General features: G+C 48.8%; 7 non-coding genes across 7 annotated transcripts; 4 read left to right on the forward strand and 3 right to left on the reverse strand.

Annotated features, from left to right (window-relative positions):
• Positions 1-6: 6 nt before the first annotated feature.
• On the reverse strand, positions 7-79 carry TRNAK-CUU (transfer RNA lysine (anticodon CUU)). The gene has a single exon. It is a non-coding gene; the product is annotated as a tRNA-Lys (tRNA).
• Positions 80-216: 137 nt separating this feature from the next.
• Positions 217-287, forward strand: TRNAG-GCC (transfer RNA glycine (anticodon GCC)). The gene has a single exon. It is a non-coding gene; the product is annotated as a tRNA-Gly (tRNA).
• Positions 288-532: 245 nt separating this feature from the next.
• Positions 533-605, reverse strand: TRNAK-CUU (transfer RNA lysine (anticodon CUU)). The gene has a single exon. It is a non-coding gene; the product is annotated as a tRNA-Lys (tRNA).
• A 137-nt stretch (positions 606-742) lies between these two features.
• Positions 743-813, forward strand: TRNAG-GCC (transfer RNA glycine (anticodon GCC)). The gene has a single exon. It is a non-coding gene; the product is annotated as a tRNA-Gly (tRNA).
• An 8369-nt stretch (positions 814-9182) lies between these two features.
• On the reverse strand, positions 9183-9255 carry TRNAK-CUU (transfer RNA lysine (anticodon CUU)). The gene has a single exon. It is a non-coding gene; the product is annotated as a tRNA-Lys (tRNA).
• A 137-nt stretch (positions 9256-9392) lies between these two features.
• Positions 9393-9463, forward strand: TRNAG-GCC (transfer RNA glycine (anticodon GCC)). The gene has a single exon. It is a non-coding gene; the product is annotated as a tRNA-Gly (tRNA).
• Positions 9464-9917: 454 nt separating this feature from the next.
• On the forward strand, positions 9918-9988 carry TRNAG-GCC (transfer RNA glycine (anticodon GCC)). Its single transcript has one exon. It is a non-coding gene; the product is annotated as a tRNA-Gly (tRNA).
• Positions 9989-17053: the final 7065 nt, after the last annotated feature.

A 17053-nucleotide genomic window follows, 5' to 3' on the forward strand; every position in this document is an offset into this window, starting at 1 on the left:
AGAAACCGCCCAACGTGGGGCTCGAACCCACGACCCTGAGATTAAGAGTCTCATGCTCTACCGACTGAGCTAGCCGGGCTTCCGTCGACCACCGGCCCTGCGGAGCTGCACGCGGTCCAGTCGGCCGAAGGTGGCCATCAGACCCTGGGACTGGTGGACACCACAGAGAGAGACCCTGGGACTGGTGGACACCACAAAGAGAAAAGACACATCCAAGCATTGGTGGTTCAGTGGTAGAATTCTCGCCTGCCACGCGGGAGGCCCGGGTTCGATTCCCGGCCAATGCAAGCTAGTTCTTTTCCTTGTTTGTTGACATTCGCAGTGCACCTCGTTTCATCATTGACTCTGCAGACACTTTCAAAAAACCACAGGGCTCACGCTGCTCTTCTTTGGCTCCCCATCCTTTTGGGCCTTCCCTTCATCATCCAGGACTAGGCAGTTTCTCATGTTTTGCAGCAGAAGGGGCATTTCACAAGGGGCCATCTGGGTTGACAGGAGTTAGCACAAGCAGTAAAAGGAGGCAATAAGAAACCGCCCAACGTGGGGCTCGAACCCACGACCCTGAGATTAAGAGTCTCATGCTCTACCAACTGAGCTAGCCGGGCTTCCGTCGACCACCGGCCCTGTGGAGCTGCACGCTGTCCAGTCGGCCGAAGGTGGCCATCAGACCCTGGGACTGGTGGACACCACAGAGAGAGACCCTGGGACTGGTGGACACCACAGAGAGAAAAGACTCATCCAAGCATTGGTGGTTCAGTGGTAGAATTCTCGCCTGCCACGCGGGAGGCCCGGGTTCGATTCCCGGCCAATGCAAGCTAGTTCTTTTCCTTGTTTGTTGACATTCGCAGTGCACCTCTGTCACGATTCCCCTGACCGCTGTCAACACTGGGTCAGGATTCCCACCGTGACCGTCACCCCTACGTCACGGATTGAGGTGACTTCAGGCCAACAGACGGCTATCACATGTGTAGGGGGGCTTATCTTAGTTATCCTTCCACTCCACGATGTGATGAAAAACCACACACAAGGCTATTGGCCTCTTGCTTACAGCAGGGGCTTATTCTAGGTATCCCACTGCTTTCAATATACCACAAACTGCAGGGATTTATGTATATCCCGCTTACAGTTCCACTTAACACTTGCAGCTCTCTGGCGCCCCCTTACTTTCAGGTCAGATTAGGTACTGCACCCTGGGTAATTAGTCGCCAGGAAGGCTGCCTGCTATGTACTGGCTATTGGGCACGCTGCAGCGACGCGGTAAACTACTCCCACTCAGGCAGGAACAATAATTATCAAACCCGCAGTTGCTTCAGCATAATCCAACAGTCAGCGCACTTTCGCTGCCACCAGCTTCGATTAAACGGGTCCGAAGCTAACCCAACACAACAGTAACAGTAGCGTTTTCCCTTCAGAAGACTTAGGGTACGGTTTTTAGAGCATGGAGAAGAACTAACATATAATAGTATATCCCATTAAAAATTAGGCAGTGCGTTATCAAAAATATTTTATAAAAAAGTTACAAATGAGACAATTGCAAATATGTACATGGGTAATTATAACATAAAGGGAATAAAAGAGAACAGATAACACTCACATATTAAAAGCATGACAAGCATCCAGGCTAGTGGAGTTTTTCCATATGTCCCAGCTCATTTGGACGTGCTGCTGGCTTCAGGAGACAAGCAGTCAGGAAGAGATCTAGCAGAGAGACTCAGCTGGGCAGCCTGCGACAACTTAATACCTTCCGGCTTTGACATCACAGAAGGGCTGGCTTATCCAGACCCTCCTCTCTCTACATTCTGCCTAAACTTTAAACTATTCTTTCTAATTTCTATAACTTCACTACAAAACACGCCATAGTTCTACCAAACTCATCATTCATCTCAGATTAACGTGGGCATTCTAATGAGATCAAATATGTCCTATCTGGGATACATATTTCCAGAGAAATCCCTACTTCTTTACCAGATGGAGTTAGAAGCTCGTGTTTCGCGGGTTGTGTAGATACACCGAGTGAGAATAAAAATATATATTTTCGTATTTCTAGCTTAAATCGTTTGCCTAATATCTAACAAAAACTAAGCAAAGAATCTTTCATGAATTTTTGGAGCCATTTTTCCAGTTCTGACTGGTGAAGGTGGGAGGGGTGAGGGACTTTCCTCTGAGCCTGGAATTTACGACCCAAGGCAATAAAACCCCCTTCTAGCATACAGTCTGTAGCCCAGAGAGAAACAAGTAGAGTCAGCTAGGGAAGGGGGGGTTTAGCCCACCTTATGAGCTGAAGAGCAACTAAACTTATATGATATTTCATACCATATCGTGACACCTCCCCCTTTTGGTGTGTGCTAGGGAGGCAGTACCCCACGGTATGCCTCTATGGGCACCTCAGTAGGTTCACCCTGGCGGGAGAGTCCATCTAAATTCCCATGCTCTTTGCCCGTTTTATGTTCAATGGTGAAGTCAAACTGCTGAAGGGCAAGGCTCCAGCGTAGCAACCTGCCGTTGGTTCCACACATGGCGTTTAGCCAGCGCAGAGGGTTGTGGTCGGTCACCACAGTGAAGGGGCGACCGTACAAGTAGGGCTGCAAGCGCTGCAGGGCCCAGACTATGGCCAGGCACTCCTTCTCGATGGTGGAGAAGGCCACTTCCCTCGGCAAAAGTTTCCGGCTCAGGTATAACACGGGGTGCTCTTGGTCCTCCGAGTCAACCTGGCTGAGCACAGCACCAAGGCCAAACTCGCTGGCGTCGGTCTGCACCAAGTACGGTCGACTGCTGTTGACTGCTTTCAACACAGGGGCGTTGCACAGTGCGGTTTTCAACGCCTGGAAGGCCCCCTCACAGCCATCTGTCCAGTTGACGATGTGGGGTAGCTTCTTCCTAGTGAGGTCCGTCAAAGGTTTTGCCAGGCTACTATAGTGCTTTACAAAGCGCCTATAGTACCCTGCAGTGCCCAAGAAGGACATCACCTGTTTCTTGGTCACGGGAGTGGGCCAGTTCACGATCACTCCCACTTTGTCAGGCTCTGGCTTCAGGGTGTTCCCGCCTACCCGGTGCCCCAGGTAGTGAACCTCCCTCATGCCCATCTCACACTTTCCCGGCTTGATAGTCAGTCCTGCTTGGTGAATTCGCCTGAGCACCTCCTCGAGATGCTGCAGGTGTTCCTCCCAGGAGGAACTGAAGATGGCAATGTCATCCAAGTACGCCACGGCGTACTTCTCCAGTCCCTGAAGCAGGAGGTTGACCATCCGCTGGAAAGTGGCAGGGGCATTCTTCATGCCGAAGGGCATGACCGTGGACTCGTACAGTCCAAAGGGTGTGATAAAGGCGGACTTCTCCTGCGCCTCAGGGCTCAGGGGAATCTGCCAGTATCCTCGACTCAGATCCATTATTGTTAGGTAATCTGCGCCAGCTAACTTCTCAAGCAGCTCCTCGATGCGCGGCATTGGGTGCGCATCCGAGGCTGTGATGGCGTTGAGCCCCCTGTAGTCCACGCAGAACCGGGTGGTCCGGTCCTTCTTTGGCACGAGAACTACAGATGATGCCCATGCGCTCTTTGACCGTCGAATCACCCCCAGCTGTAACATCTAATCGATCTCTTGGCGCATAATCTGCTGCACCTGGTCAGAGATTCGATAGGGTGTTCGCCGTAGTGGGGCGTGATTCCCGGTGTCCACCTCGTGGACGGCTAACTCAGTCCTCCCAGGTCGGTTGGAGAACACGACCCGGAAGGGTTCCAGTGTGGTTTGCAACTGCAACCGCTCGGGTTCCGTTAACGAGGCGCTTACCTCCACGTCCTCGATGGACCCATTGGCCTTGGCTTGGGCCAGCATGTCCAGGAGGGTGTCTTCCTCACCGTCTTCGGGCAAGCTGCAGACCGGTAGGACGAAAGGTTCACGTTCGTGATGAGCCTTCATCATGTTGACGTGAAAGGCCTTTCGCCTACCCCGAGCGTGGTCAAGCGTGACCACGTAAGTGACCGGGTTGAGCTGTTGGTGGACGACGTACGGGCCCTCCCAGGCTGCCTGAAGCTTATCCATTGGTACGGGGACCAGCACCCACACCTTTTGACCCACGTGGTAGGTCCGCTCCCGGGCGTTCTGGTCGTACCAGTGCTTCTGATCAGCCTGAGCCTGCGTCATGTTGTCATGCACCAACTGCGTCAAGGTCTGCATCTTGTCACGGAAGCGCATGACATACTCCACTATGGACACTTCAGAAGGGTTCGGCTCCTCTTCCCAGAATTCTCTTACCAACCCAAGGGGTCCCCGGACTCGCCTGCCGTACAGGAGCTCGAAGGGTGAGAACCCCGTCGAGGCCTGCGGAACCTCTCGGTAAGCGAACAGCAGGTGTGGGAGGTACCGCTCCCAGTCGCACCCTTGAGTCTCAATCAGCATGCGTAGCATCTGTTTGAGGGTACCATTGAAGCGTTCACACAAGCCATTGGTCTGTGGGTGATACGCACTCGATACCAGGTGCTTCACCTGCATTCTCTTACAGAGAGCCTCCATTAGGCGAGACATAAATTGGGTCCCTTGATCAGTAAGCATTTCCCTGGGAAACCCTACACGTGAAAAGATAGCCAACAGGGCATCCGCCACCTTATCTGCCCTAGTTGACGACAGAGCTACTGCCTCTGGGTACCGGGTAGCATAGTCTACCACAGTAAGGATGTATTGCTTTCCAGAGCTGCTGGGGACGGCCAGCGGGCCCACAATGTCCACCGCGATCCTCTGGAAAGGCTCCTCTATCACTGGTAAAGGGATCAGGGGAGCCTTAAGAGCAGGCCCCGCTTTCCCCACCCTTTGACAGGTGACACAGGAGCGGCAGTAGTTTGACACATCTGTCCCCATCTTAGGCCAATAGAAGTGTTGAGACAGCCGGGCCTTAGTTTTGCTGATCCCCAAGTGTCCAGCTAGCGGGATCTCATGGGCAATCCGCAACAACTCACCCCGGAATTGCTGCGGGACGACCAGCTGTCTTTCCCTCAACCACTCCTTTTGTGATTCTCCGGGTACTATCTCCCGGTACAACCTTCCTCGTTCCCAGAACACCTTCTCCTTATCAGCCTCGGAGAAGTGCGTCCCGGCAAGTTGTCTCAAACTCTCTAGGCTCGCATCTGTGTGCAGAGCGGCCTGAAACTCCTGGCTAGGGGAAGCCAAAAGCGATGTCAGGGTCCCTTCCCCACGGGAACCCTTTTGGACCTGCTCTGGGTCCACCTCTGGTTCAGTCACAGTGATGACTGAGGAGGGTCCGGAAGGCTGACAGTCATCTGCGTTCCGGGCACTCTGACTGCGGGTGACAGCAGCTACGTAGGCTGTCTCCCCAGGGATTTCTACAGTCCCATCAGCCGGCGCTGCTATGGGCTCTACCTCCCCATCCACCCCCAACACTCCAGGGGCAGTGCTACTTATGGGCCAGTTACCTTCCTCGGTGGCACCGGTCAATTTCATGGCATCACCTTTCTCACGGTTCCCATGCTTCTCCCCATTTCCTGTAGCACCGACACTTGCCCCTGTTAGGGGTTCCTCAGCCGTCTCACTCCGCAGAGCGACGTGGCTGGGCACGCCTGTACCTATGGACACATTAACCTTCACAGAAAAATCATTATCAGGTTCAGTTGGCACAGGTACAACATTTTCGCCATCAATCCTAGGAAAAAAATGGTTAATAGATGCATCATTACAAGATAAAGCATGGTCAGGTAACGCATGCGATTTCCCATCATCATCATCATCAGGGTTAACGTTACCCTTATTAGTAGATTGGGGAGGGGTGTCAGGAACGTAGTATGCAAACATCCTCCCCAAATCAGTCCCCAACAAAACATCAGTGGGCAAATTATCAGACAGCCCCACTTCCTTCACCCCGCTCCCAGCACCCCAATCAATAAAAACCCGGGCCATCGGTAAGGGACAGCTGATGCCCCTAATCCCAGTGACAGTTAGGGTTTTCCCCGGAATGATTTCTTCAGGGGCCGCCAGTTCGGGTGGGATGAGGGTTCGTTCAGCCCCGGTGTCCTTGAGGCCTGTAGCAACATGGCCTCCCACAGTGACGTGCTGTACGTTGTCACACACCCTCCCAACCACACCACCCACCAAAAGAACTGCTGCATTAGGCCCTGGGGCCTTGGCTGGGGTGTTCTTCTGCTTGGTTGGGCAGGAGGGACTGATATGACCAGTCTGATGGCAGGTGTAACACGTGCGAGGTTCGGTGGTCGGTCTGGTGCTGTTGGCCACGGGGACAGGACCTCTGGTGTGTTGGCTGGCAGGGGTACTGGCGTTGGTTGCAGGCTTACCCCCTCTCCAGCTGGTGGTGACTGGCTTCCGCACTTCCGATCTACGGTTGGCCTCATAGGCATCGGCAATCTGCGCTGCTTTCGTCACGTCTTTGGGTTCTCTGTCCATCACGAACTGTCACACCTCAGCTGGGCAAAGATGAAAGAACTGGTCTTTGATCATCAGGTCTCGCAGCTGTGCAAAGGTGGTCACTGACAGTCCTTGGGTCCACTGGTCAAAGTGGGTCCCCAGTCCATGCACCACATCACTGTAACTGTCGTGTGGGCCACGTTGGAGGGTCCGGAACTTTCTACGGTACACCTCGGGTGTAAGCTGGTACTTGGCTATCAGAGCCTGCTTGATGGCCTCATAGTCTCCATCTTGTTCTTGAGGGAGGGCAGCAAACGCCTCCAGAGCTTTACCTCTCAGCCCTGGTGTCAGGTATCGTGCCCATTCATCTGTAGGCAGCCGGTACTGTCTGCAGGCTTTCTCAAAGGCCCGCAGAAAAGTGTCCAAGTCCCCGTCCTTCTCTATAACAGGAAAGTGATCGGGCCGGGGCTTAGGTATCTGAGCGTTGCTGTGCTCACGTCTCTGGGTGGTGGAGGGCATCCCCCCCTGCCGGAGCATCTCCAGTTCATGTTCTCGCTGGGCTTGGCGCTCGGCTCTCTCAGCCTCCCGCTCGGCTCGCTGGTATTGCTGGATCAGCTGCAGACGTCTCTCTAGGTCATCTGCGGAGCCTTGATGCAGAGCCAGCTGCAGGAGGAGGTCTGCGCCCCCCTGGTTGCCAGTAGGGCCCGTATTCAGTGGCTGTGCCTCTGCTGCAGCACCATGTTCACTTGTGCCGGCTTCTGCGGCCTCTGGGCTCTGTGACCTGGCTTGGTCTGCTTCAAATTGCACCAGTTCAGCGACCATTTGAGTCTTGGTCTTACCCTGGGGGTTCAGGCCATGGTACGTGCATATCCCAGCAAGAGAGTCCTTCTTCTGCTGGTTGTACCAGGCTTCCCCTTTCGCAGCCATGGTTGCCAAATAAAAGATAGGATAGAAAAACGAAGAGAAAGGGAGGGGATAATTACCAGTACGCAATTGTCTCACAACTAAAAAGCACTGAGTTCGTTCTCCAAACTTATTTGCGCAGAGTCCTCGCAAGAACTTTCTGCAAGTTTTTAGTGAGAGGAATGATTACTCAAACCAAATCACTAATGCTCTAAGATATCCCACCGCCTTGCCACCAATTGTCACGATTCCCCTGACCGCTGTCAACACTGGGTCAGGATTCCCACCGTGACCGTCACCCCTACGTCACGGATTGAGGTGACTTCAGGCCAACAGACGGCTATCACATGTGCAGGGGGGCTTATCTTAGTTATCCCTCCACTCCACGATGTGATGAAAAACCACACACAAGGCTATTGGCCTCTTGCTTACAGCAGGGGCTTATTCTAGGTATCCCACTGCTTTCAATATACCACAAACTGCAGGGATTTATGTATATCCCGCTTACAGTTCCACTTAACACTTGCAGCTCTCTGGCGCCCCCTTACTTTTAGGTCAGATTAGGTACTGCACCCTGGGTAATTAGTCGCCAGGAAGGCTGCCTGCTATGTACTGGCTATTGGGCACGCTGCAGCGACGCGGTAAACTACTCCCACTCAGGCAGGATCAATAATTATCAAACCCGCAGTTGCTTCAGCATAATCCAACAGTCAGCGCATTTTCGCTGCCACCAGCTTCGATTAAACGGGTCCGAAGCTAACCCAACACAACAGTAACAGTAGCGTTTTCCCTTCAGAAGACTTAGGGTACGGTTTTTAGAGCATGGAGAAGAACTAACATATAATAGTATATCCCATTAAAAATTAGGCAGTGCGTTATCAAAAATATTTTATAAAAAAGTTACCAATGAGACAATTGCAAATATGTACATGGGTAATTATAACATAAAGCGAATAAAAGAGAACAGATAACACTCACATGTTAAAAGCATGACAAGCATCCAGGCTAGTGGAGTTTTTCCATATGTCCCAGCTCATTTGGACGTGCTGCTGGCTTCAGGAGACAAGCAGTCAGGAAGAGATCTAGCAGAGAGACTCAGCTGGGCAGCCTGCGACAACTTAATACCTTCCGGCTTTGACATCACAGAAGGGCTGGCTTATCCAGACCCTCCTCTCTCTACATTCTGCCTAAACTTTAAACTATTCTTTCTAATTTCTATAACTTCACTACAAAACACGCCATAGTTCTACCAAACTCATCATTCATCTCAGATTAACGTGGGCATTCTAATGAGATCAAATATGTCCTATCTGGGATACATATTTCCAGAGAAATCCCTACTTCTTTACCAGATGGAGTTAGAAGCTCGTGTTTCGCGGGTTGTGTAGATACACCGAGTGAGAATAAAAATATATATTTTCGTATTTCTAGCTTAAATCGTTGCCTAATATCTAACAAAAACTAAACAAAGAATCTTTCATGAATTTTTGGAGCCATTTTTCCAGTTCTGACTGGTGAAGGTGGGAGGGGTGAGGGACTTTCCTCTGAGCCTGGAATTTACGACCCAAGGCAATAAAACCCCCTTCTAGCATACAGTCTGTAGCCCAGAGAGAAACAAGTAGAGTCAGCTAGGGAAGGGGGGGTTTAGCCCACCTTATGAGCTGAAGAGCAACTAAACTTATATGATATTTCATACCATATCGTGACAACCTCGTTTCATCATTGACTCTGCAGACACTTTCAAAAACCACAGGGCTCACGCTGCTCTTCTTTGGTTCCCCATCCTTTTGGGCCTTCCCTCCATCATCCAGGACTAGGCAGTTTCTCATGTTTTGCAGCAGAAGGGGCATTTCACAAGGGGCCATCTGGGTTGACAGGAGTTAGCACAAGCAGTAAAAGGAGGCAATAAGAAACCGCCCAACGTGGGGCTCGAACCCACGACCCTGAGATTAAGAGTCTCATGCTCTACCGACTGAGCTAGCCGGGCTTCCGTCGACCACCGGCCCTGCGGAGCTGCACGTGGTCCAGTCGGCCGAAGGTGGCCATCAGACCCTGGGACTGGTGGACACCACAGAGAGAGACCCTGTGACTGGTGGACACCACAGAGAGAAAAGACACATCCAAGCATTGGTGGTTCAGTGGTAGAATTCTCGCCTGCCACGCGGGAGGCCCGGGTTCGATTCCCGGCCAATGCAAGCTAGTTCTTTTCCTTGTTTGTTGACATTCGCAGTGCACCTCGTTTCATCATTGACTCTGCAGACACTTTCAAAAACCACAGGGCTCACGCTGCTCTTCTTTGGCTCCCCATCCTTTTGGGCCTTCCCTTCATCATCCAGGACTAGGCAGTTTCTCATGTTTTGCAGCAGAAGGGGCATTTCACAAGGGGCCATCTGGGTTGACAGGAGTTAGCACAAGCAGTAAAAGGAGGCAATAAGAAACCGCCCAACGTGGGGCTCGAACCCACGACCCTGAGATTAAGAGTGTCATGCTCTACCGACTGAGCTAGCCGGGCTTCCGTCGACCACCGGCCCTGCGGAGCTGCACGCGGTCCAGTCGGCCGAAGGTGGCCATCAGACCCTGGGACTGGTGGACACCACAGAGAGAGACCCTGGGACTGGTGGACACCACAGAGAGAAAAGACACATCCAAGCATTGGTGGTTCAGTGGTAGAATTCTCGCCTGCCACGCGGGAGGCCCGGGTTCGATTCCCGGCCAATGCAAGCTAGTTCTTTTCCTTGTTTGTTGACATTCGCAGTGCACCTCTGTCACGATTTCCCTGACCGCTGTCAACACTGGGTCAGGATTCCCACCGTGACCGTCACCCCTACGTCACGGATTGAGGTGACTTCAGGCCAACAGACGGCTATCACATGTGTAGGGGGGCTTATCTTAGTTATCCCTCCACTCCACGATGTGATAAAAAACCACACACAAGGCTATTGGCCTCTTGCTTACAGCAGGGGCTTATTCTAGGTATCCCACTGCTTTCAATATACCACAAACTGCAGGGATTTATGTATATCCCGCTTACAGTTCCACTTAACACTTGCAGCTCTCTGGCGCCCCCTTACTTTCAGGTCAGATTAGGTACTGCACCCTGGGTAATTAGTCGCCAGGAAGGCTGCCTGCTATGTACTGGCTATTGGGCACGCTGCAGCGACGCGGTAAACTACTCCCACTCAGGCAGGAACAATAATTATCAAACCCGCAGTTGCTTCAGCATAATCCAACAGTCAGCGCACTTTCGCTGCCACCAGCTTCGATTAAACGGGTCCGAAGCTAACCCAACACAACAGTAACAGTAGCGTTTTCCCTTCAGAAGACTTAGGGTACGGTTTTTAGAGCATGGAGAAGAACTAACATATAATAGTCCAATAGTAGAGAAAACACACATCCGCACTGCTCAAAGGTCCAACTCAGTGACCGTATTATAATATCGGTCTAGCACCACAGAAAGTGATACTGGCTGTATGAATCCTTTACACCTGAATCAACGGGGTGCTGCTGCCAGGAAAAATGTGTGCAGAATCCAAATGGCAAAAAAGAAAAAGTAGGCGCGCACTTACCCTGTTGCGGTGAATATCACTTTATTAGGACATATAAACAAACGGATAGCAGGGAGGGATAGGGTCAGCCACGGACAACGATCGTTTCGTGCTCTACGGCACTTCAACGGGTCCTAATGCTGAGTGGAACAGGAAGGAGTTTTATAGACCCATCTGGATCCCAGACTCCTCCCCCTGGACTCCAAACATAAACAGTGTTACATTTAAAACAAAATGGTATTAAAAACAACAATAATAAAATAGCACATGCTGAGAACTACAAATAAACCGAATACAGCTTTTAGAAACCAAGATTGAGACACTTTTATAAGAAAACCGACATGTCGACTTTGTCATTTAAACCAGATGGTCCTGCTGCGTCTGCGCGCAGGATCCATCTGGCTTCTCTGCGCAGCAGGAGGCGGCGCAAATCCCCTCCTCCCTCAGGCAACGAGACCCGCTCCAAACCCGCAAATCTTAGTACTTGGGCATCTCCTGCATGGCAAGTGTGTAGATGGTCTATTAACCTTGGAGCTCCTTTCCCTGTTCTAATGGAGTAAAAATGCTCCCTAATCCGAACAAACAGTGGGCGGAAGGTTTTGCCAATATAGAAGCGTCTGCACGGACAAAAAAGAACATAGACGACATGGGTAGTCCTGCAAGAAATAAAGTCCCGTACAGTGTGCTGGATATGACCTACTCTAATTCTATTACCTGTATGATGGTACTTGCAGAAGTTGCAACCCCCGCATGTGAAGTTGCCTTTAGGGATACTATCTGTGAGCCAATTATTTTTGGTAGTGACAAAGCGGTTGCGGACTATGCTGTCTCTAATGTTTGTACTGCGACGGCTAGCAAAGAGAGGTCCCCTATCTATTATTTCTTTGAGGTCAGTATCTTGACGTAAAATACACCAATTTTTACGTATGACGGTTCTGATGTGGTTGTCAAGAGGGCCAAACTTAAAACTGAAGACAAACTTTTTTTCTTCTTTTTGTCTTTTTTTGGAGGTGGTGGAAACATCCGTGGCTGCTGCTTTATCGTAGGCATTTTTTAAAATAGATGGGGGGTACCCACGTTTCTTAAATCTTCCAATCAAATCGACTGACTGCTGCGCAAAACCTGCAGGATCACTATTGATTCTCTTAACCCTAAGAAGTTGACTATAGGGCAGAGATCCCTTCATGTATGGCGGATGAGCACTGTTATAATGTAATAAAGAATTACATGCCGAGGGTTTACGATATACTCTAGTGGAGATCACCCCGTCCTCAATGCATAACTGGACATCCAAAAAGACCAAGTTGGTGCCTCCAAATTGCGAGGTAAACCCCATGTTCATGGTATTGGATGTCCCCAGGTACCTCACGAACTCCGTGAAGGCATCCTGGTGCCCATCCCACACCATGAACATGTCATCCACATACCTAGCATATAGCTTGATATGTCGAAGAAATGGGTTTTTGTTGGAATAAATATATTCCTCCTCAAACCTCGCAAGAAAGAGGTTTGCCAGGGTACATGCGACGGGGGTACCCATAGCGGTACCCACCGTCTGCAGGTACCACTGGCCGTCAAAAGAAAAAGCATTGTGTTCTAAAATGAACGAGAGTCCATCACAAATGAACTCCACAGTGTCATGACCAGTGGGAGTATTCTCCAAAATGCTTCTAATTGTTTCCACCCCCAACTTTTGTGGAATACGTGTATAAAGACTTTCGACATCAATCGAAGTCAGAGCATATGATTCCTGCCATTCAAAATCCTTAATCACATTCAGAAAGTCTCCCGTGTCTTTAATAAACGAAGGGACATCCAACAGCAGGGGGCGCAGCAGCCAGTCGATATAAGAGGAGATAGGCTCAGTTAACGAACCAACCCCTGACACTATGGGACGGCCAGGGGGGGCTTCCACTGATTTGTGTAATTTCGGTATGTGATACCAATGTGGGCGTCTCGGAAAATCCGGTAGTAGCTTTTCAGCCTGTTTACAAGAAAACACCTTTTTATCCACAAAATCTCTTAGCAACGAACGCAAGAGATTTTTAAATTTTACCGTAGGGTCCCCCTTAAGCTTCAAATACGTTGTATCATCTGACAACTGTCTCAATGCCTCTGTTTTGTAATATTCTCTTGTAAGCAGCACCACGTTGCCACCTTTATCCGCACTACGGACAATCACATCAGACCAGCCCTGTATTTCACCCAAAGCTTGTTTTTCCTTTAAAAGAAGGTTTTCTATGGGCTTTTCATATATTAAAGCCTCCATGTCTTTTAAAACCTGCGATTGGAAAACATCTACAAGATTACCTGGGGCTACTGGGGGCATATAGGTAGATTTATTACCTCCAGTAAAAGGTGCAGTTACTTTATCTTTATGACTTGCAGAAACCGGAGTAATGCTCATAGAATCCAAAAGGTCACGGGTCTCTTCCCGCACATCACCAAATGGGTCCTCTGTGACAAAAAAGCCCAGGGGACCCACATGGCAAGGTGACTCACCTGGGAACACTTCACGGGGGGTGGCATGGTTACTAACTGCAGAAAACGACTTAAACAAATGGATCTTGCGAACCGCCTTGAAAAGGTCGATTTTAAAATCTACCAGATTAAATGGTTCTGCTATACAAAAATTCAATCCTTTGGACAACACCGACAGATGTGCTTCACTCAAGGTTCGTGGGGTTAAATTAACAACCGCTACTTCGTTGGCCGCCACGAAACTTGCCGCCTTTTTTTTGGAGTTTCTTCTGCCATTTCTCCTACCCCCTCGGCGCGTCCTGCGTCTAAAGGGGAAACACCTGAGATAGATGCTGGTGGCAATGGCATTTGGTTTTTAGATGTACAAGGATCCTCGGTAGCACTTGAGTCTGAGTCTGTTGTAAGGTAATCTTTTTTATTTTTGTTCTTTTTAAACAGGGACTTGTTACGTCCTTGTCCCTTGTTCTGATTCCATTTGTTGCGGGATCTGCGATGGCCTTCTGATAGGCTGCCTTTATTCCAAGTAAAAATTCTGTCTGTTTCAAAATCAATTTTGTCTCTTATAAATTTGTCTCTTTTCCTTTGCTTTATCTCATTTTGCAAAATGACCAGTTTTGTATCCAGTTTTTTGTCAATAATTGACCATTGTGTGTCAGACAACCTGGTTCTCAATTCTTCTTTAGTTTTAATAAGTTCGGCTTTAGTGGCTTCATAATTAATAATGTTTTGCTTCAACACGAGGCGGAGTAATTCCTGGGAGCATTGTAGTAAGATTTTCTCCCACTCTTTAATGAAGGATACATTATCTTTATATTGAGCCATTTCTTTTATGACACGCAGTCCTCGCGGTACTCGACCGCACTCCATGTAGGACTTCAAAGAATTATTTGTCCAAAACAAATTTACCTCTCTTTCTGCGGCCATAAATAGTTTGTGTTCCAGCGTCTTTGTGCTAAGTGAAAAAACGTTGTCGTGTAGTTCACATTCAGAAAAATAAGCATCCACATTTTCCCTCCCTGCTAGGAGTCCATGTGATAAGGAAACAGCCTCGGGCTCCATAGCTATGGAGATCCGAACAGTGCTAACAAGCAAAAGTCTGTTAATGATCACCTGGTGCAAGGGTGTGAGCGACCAAGCGTGCTGGTAGTGTGTACAAAGAAAATCAAAATGCAAAGTCCAATAGTAGAGAAAACACACATCCGCACTGCTCAAAGGTCCAACTCAGTGACCGTATTATAATATCGGTCTAGCACCACAGAAAGTGATACTGGCTGTATGAATCCTTTACACCTGAATCAACGGGGTGCTGCTGCCAGGAAAAATGTGTGCAGAATCCAAATGGCAAAAAAGAAAAAGTAGGCGCGCACTTACCCTGTTGCGGTGAATATCACTTTATTAGGACATATAAACAAACGGATAGCAGGGAGGGATAGGGTCAGCCACGGACAACGATCGTTTCGTGCTCTACGGCACTTCAACGGGTCCTAATGCTGAGTGGAACAGGAAGGAGTTTTATAGACCCATCTGGATCCCAGACTCCTCCCCCTGGACTCCAAACATAAACAGTGTTACATTTAAAACAAAATGGTATTAAAAACAACAATAATAAAATAGCACATGCTGAGAACTACAAATAAACCGAATACAGCTTTTAGAAACCAAGATTGAGACACTTTTATAAGAAAACCGACATGTCGACTTTGTCATTTAAACCAGATGGTCCTGCTGCGTCTGCGCGCAGGATCCATCTGGCTTCTCTGCGCAGCAGGAGGCGGCGCAAATCCCCTCCTCCCTCAGGCAACGAGACCCGCTCCAAACCCGCAAATCTTAGTACTTGGGCATCTCCTGCATGGCAAGTGTGTAGATGGTCTATTAACCTTGGAGCTCCTTTCCCTGTTCTAATGGAGTAAAAATGCTCCCTAATCCGAACAAACAGTGGGCGGAAGGTTTTGCCAATATAGAAGCGTCTGCACGGACAAAAAAGAACATAGACGACATGGGTAGTCCTGCAAGAAATAAAGTCCCGTACAGTGTGCTGGATATGACCTACTCTAATTCTATTACCTGTATGATGGTACTTGCAGAAGTTGCAACCCCCGCATGTGAAGTTGCCTTTAGGGATACTATCTGTGAGCCAATTATTTTTGGTAGTGACAAAGCGGTTGCGGACTATGCTGTCTCTAATGTTTGTACTGCGACGGCTAGCAAAGAGAGGTCCCCTATCTATTATTTCTTTGAGGTCAGTATCTTGACGTAAAATACACCAATTTTTACGTATGACGGTTCTGATGTGGTTGTCAAGAGGGCCAAACTTAAAACTGAAGACAAACTTTTTTTCTTCTTTTTGTCTTCAGTTTTAAGTTTGGCCCTCTTGACAACCACATCAGAACCGTCATACGTAAAAATTGGTGTATTTTACGTCAAGATACTGACCTCAAAGAAATAATAGATAGGGGACCTCTCTTTGCTAGCCGTCGCAGTACAAACATTAGAGACAGCATAGTCCGCAACCGCTTTGTCACTACCAAAAATAATTGGCTCACAGATAGTATCCCTAAAGGCAACTTCACATGCGGGGGTTGCAACTTCTGCAAGTACCATCATACAGGTAATAGAATTAGAGTAGGTCATATCCAGCACACTGTACGGGACTTTATTTCTTGCAGGACTACCCATGTCGTCTATGTTCTTTTTTGTCCGTGCAGACGCTTCTATATTGGCAAAACCTTCCGCCCACTGTTTGTTCGGATTAGGGAGCATTTTTACTCCATTAGAACAGGGAAAGGAGCTCCAAGGTTAATAGACCATCTACACACTTGCCATGCAGGAGATGCCCAAGTACTAAGATTTGCGGGTTTGGAGCGGGTCTCGTTGCCTGAGGGAGGAGGGGATTTGCGCCGCCTCCTGCTGCGCAGAGAAGCCAGATGGATCCTGCGCGCAGACGCAGCAGGACCATCTGGTTTAAATGACAAAGTCGACATGTCGGTTTTCTTATAAAAGTGTCTCAATCTTGGTTTCTAAAAGCTGTATTCGGTTTATTTGTAGTTCTCAGCATGTGCTATTTTATTATTGTTGTTTTTAATACCATTTTGTTTTAAATGTAACACTGTTTATGTTTGGAGTCCAGGGGGAGGAGTCTGGGATCCAGATGGGTCTATAAAACTCCTTCCTGTTCCACTCAGCATTAGGACCCGTTGAAGTGCCGTAGAGCACGAAACGATCGTTGTCCGTGGCTGACCCTATCCCTCCCTGCTATCCGTTTGTTTATATGTCCTAATAAAGTGATATTCACCGCAACAGGGTAAGTGCGCGCCTACTTTTTCTTTTTTAACATATAATAGTATATCCCATTAAAAATTAGGCAGTGCGTTATCAAAAATATTTTATAAAAAAGTTACAAATGAGACAATTGCAAATATGTACATGGGTAATTATAACATAAAGGGAATAAAAGAGAACAGATAACACTCACATGTTAAAAGCATGACAAGCATCCAGGCTAGTGGAGATTTCCATATGTCCCAGCTCATTTGGACGTGCTGCTGGCTTCAGGAGACAAGCAGTCAGGAAGAGATCTAGCAGAGAGACTCAGCTGGGCAGCCTGCGACAACTTAATACCTTCCGGCTTTGACATCACAGAAGGGCTGGCTTATCCAGACCCTCCTCTCTCTACATTCTGCCTAAACTTTAAACTATTCTTTCTAATTTCTATAACTTCACTACAAAACACGCCATAGTTCTACCAAACTCATCATTCAT

This window comes from Ranitomeya imitator, chromosome 2 (assembly GCF_032444005.1).
Source record: "Ranitomeya imitator isolate aRanImi1 chromosome 2, aRanImi1.pri, whole genome shotgun sequence".
Lineage (NCBI taxonomy): Eukaryota > Metazoa > Chordata > Amphibia > Anura > Dendrobatidae > Ranitomeya > Ranitomeya imitator.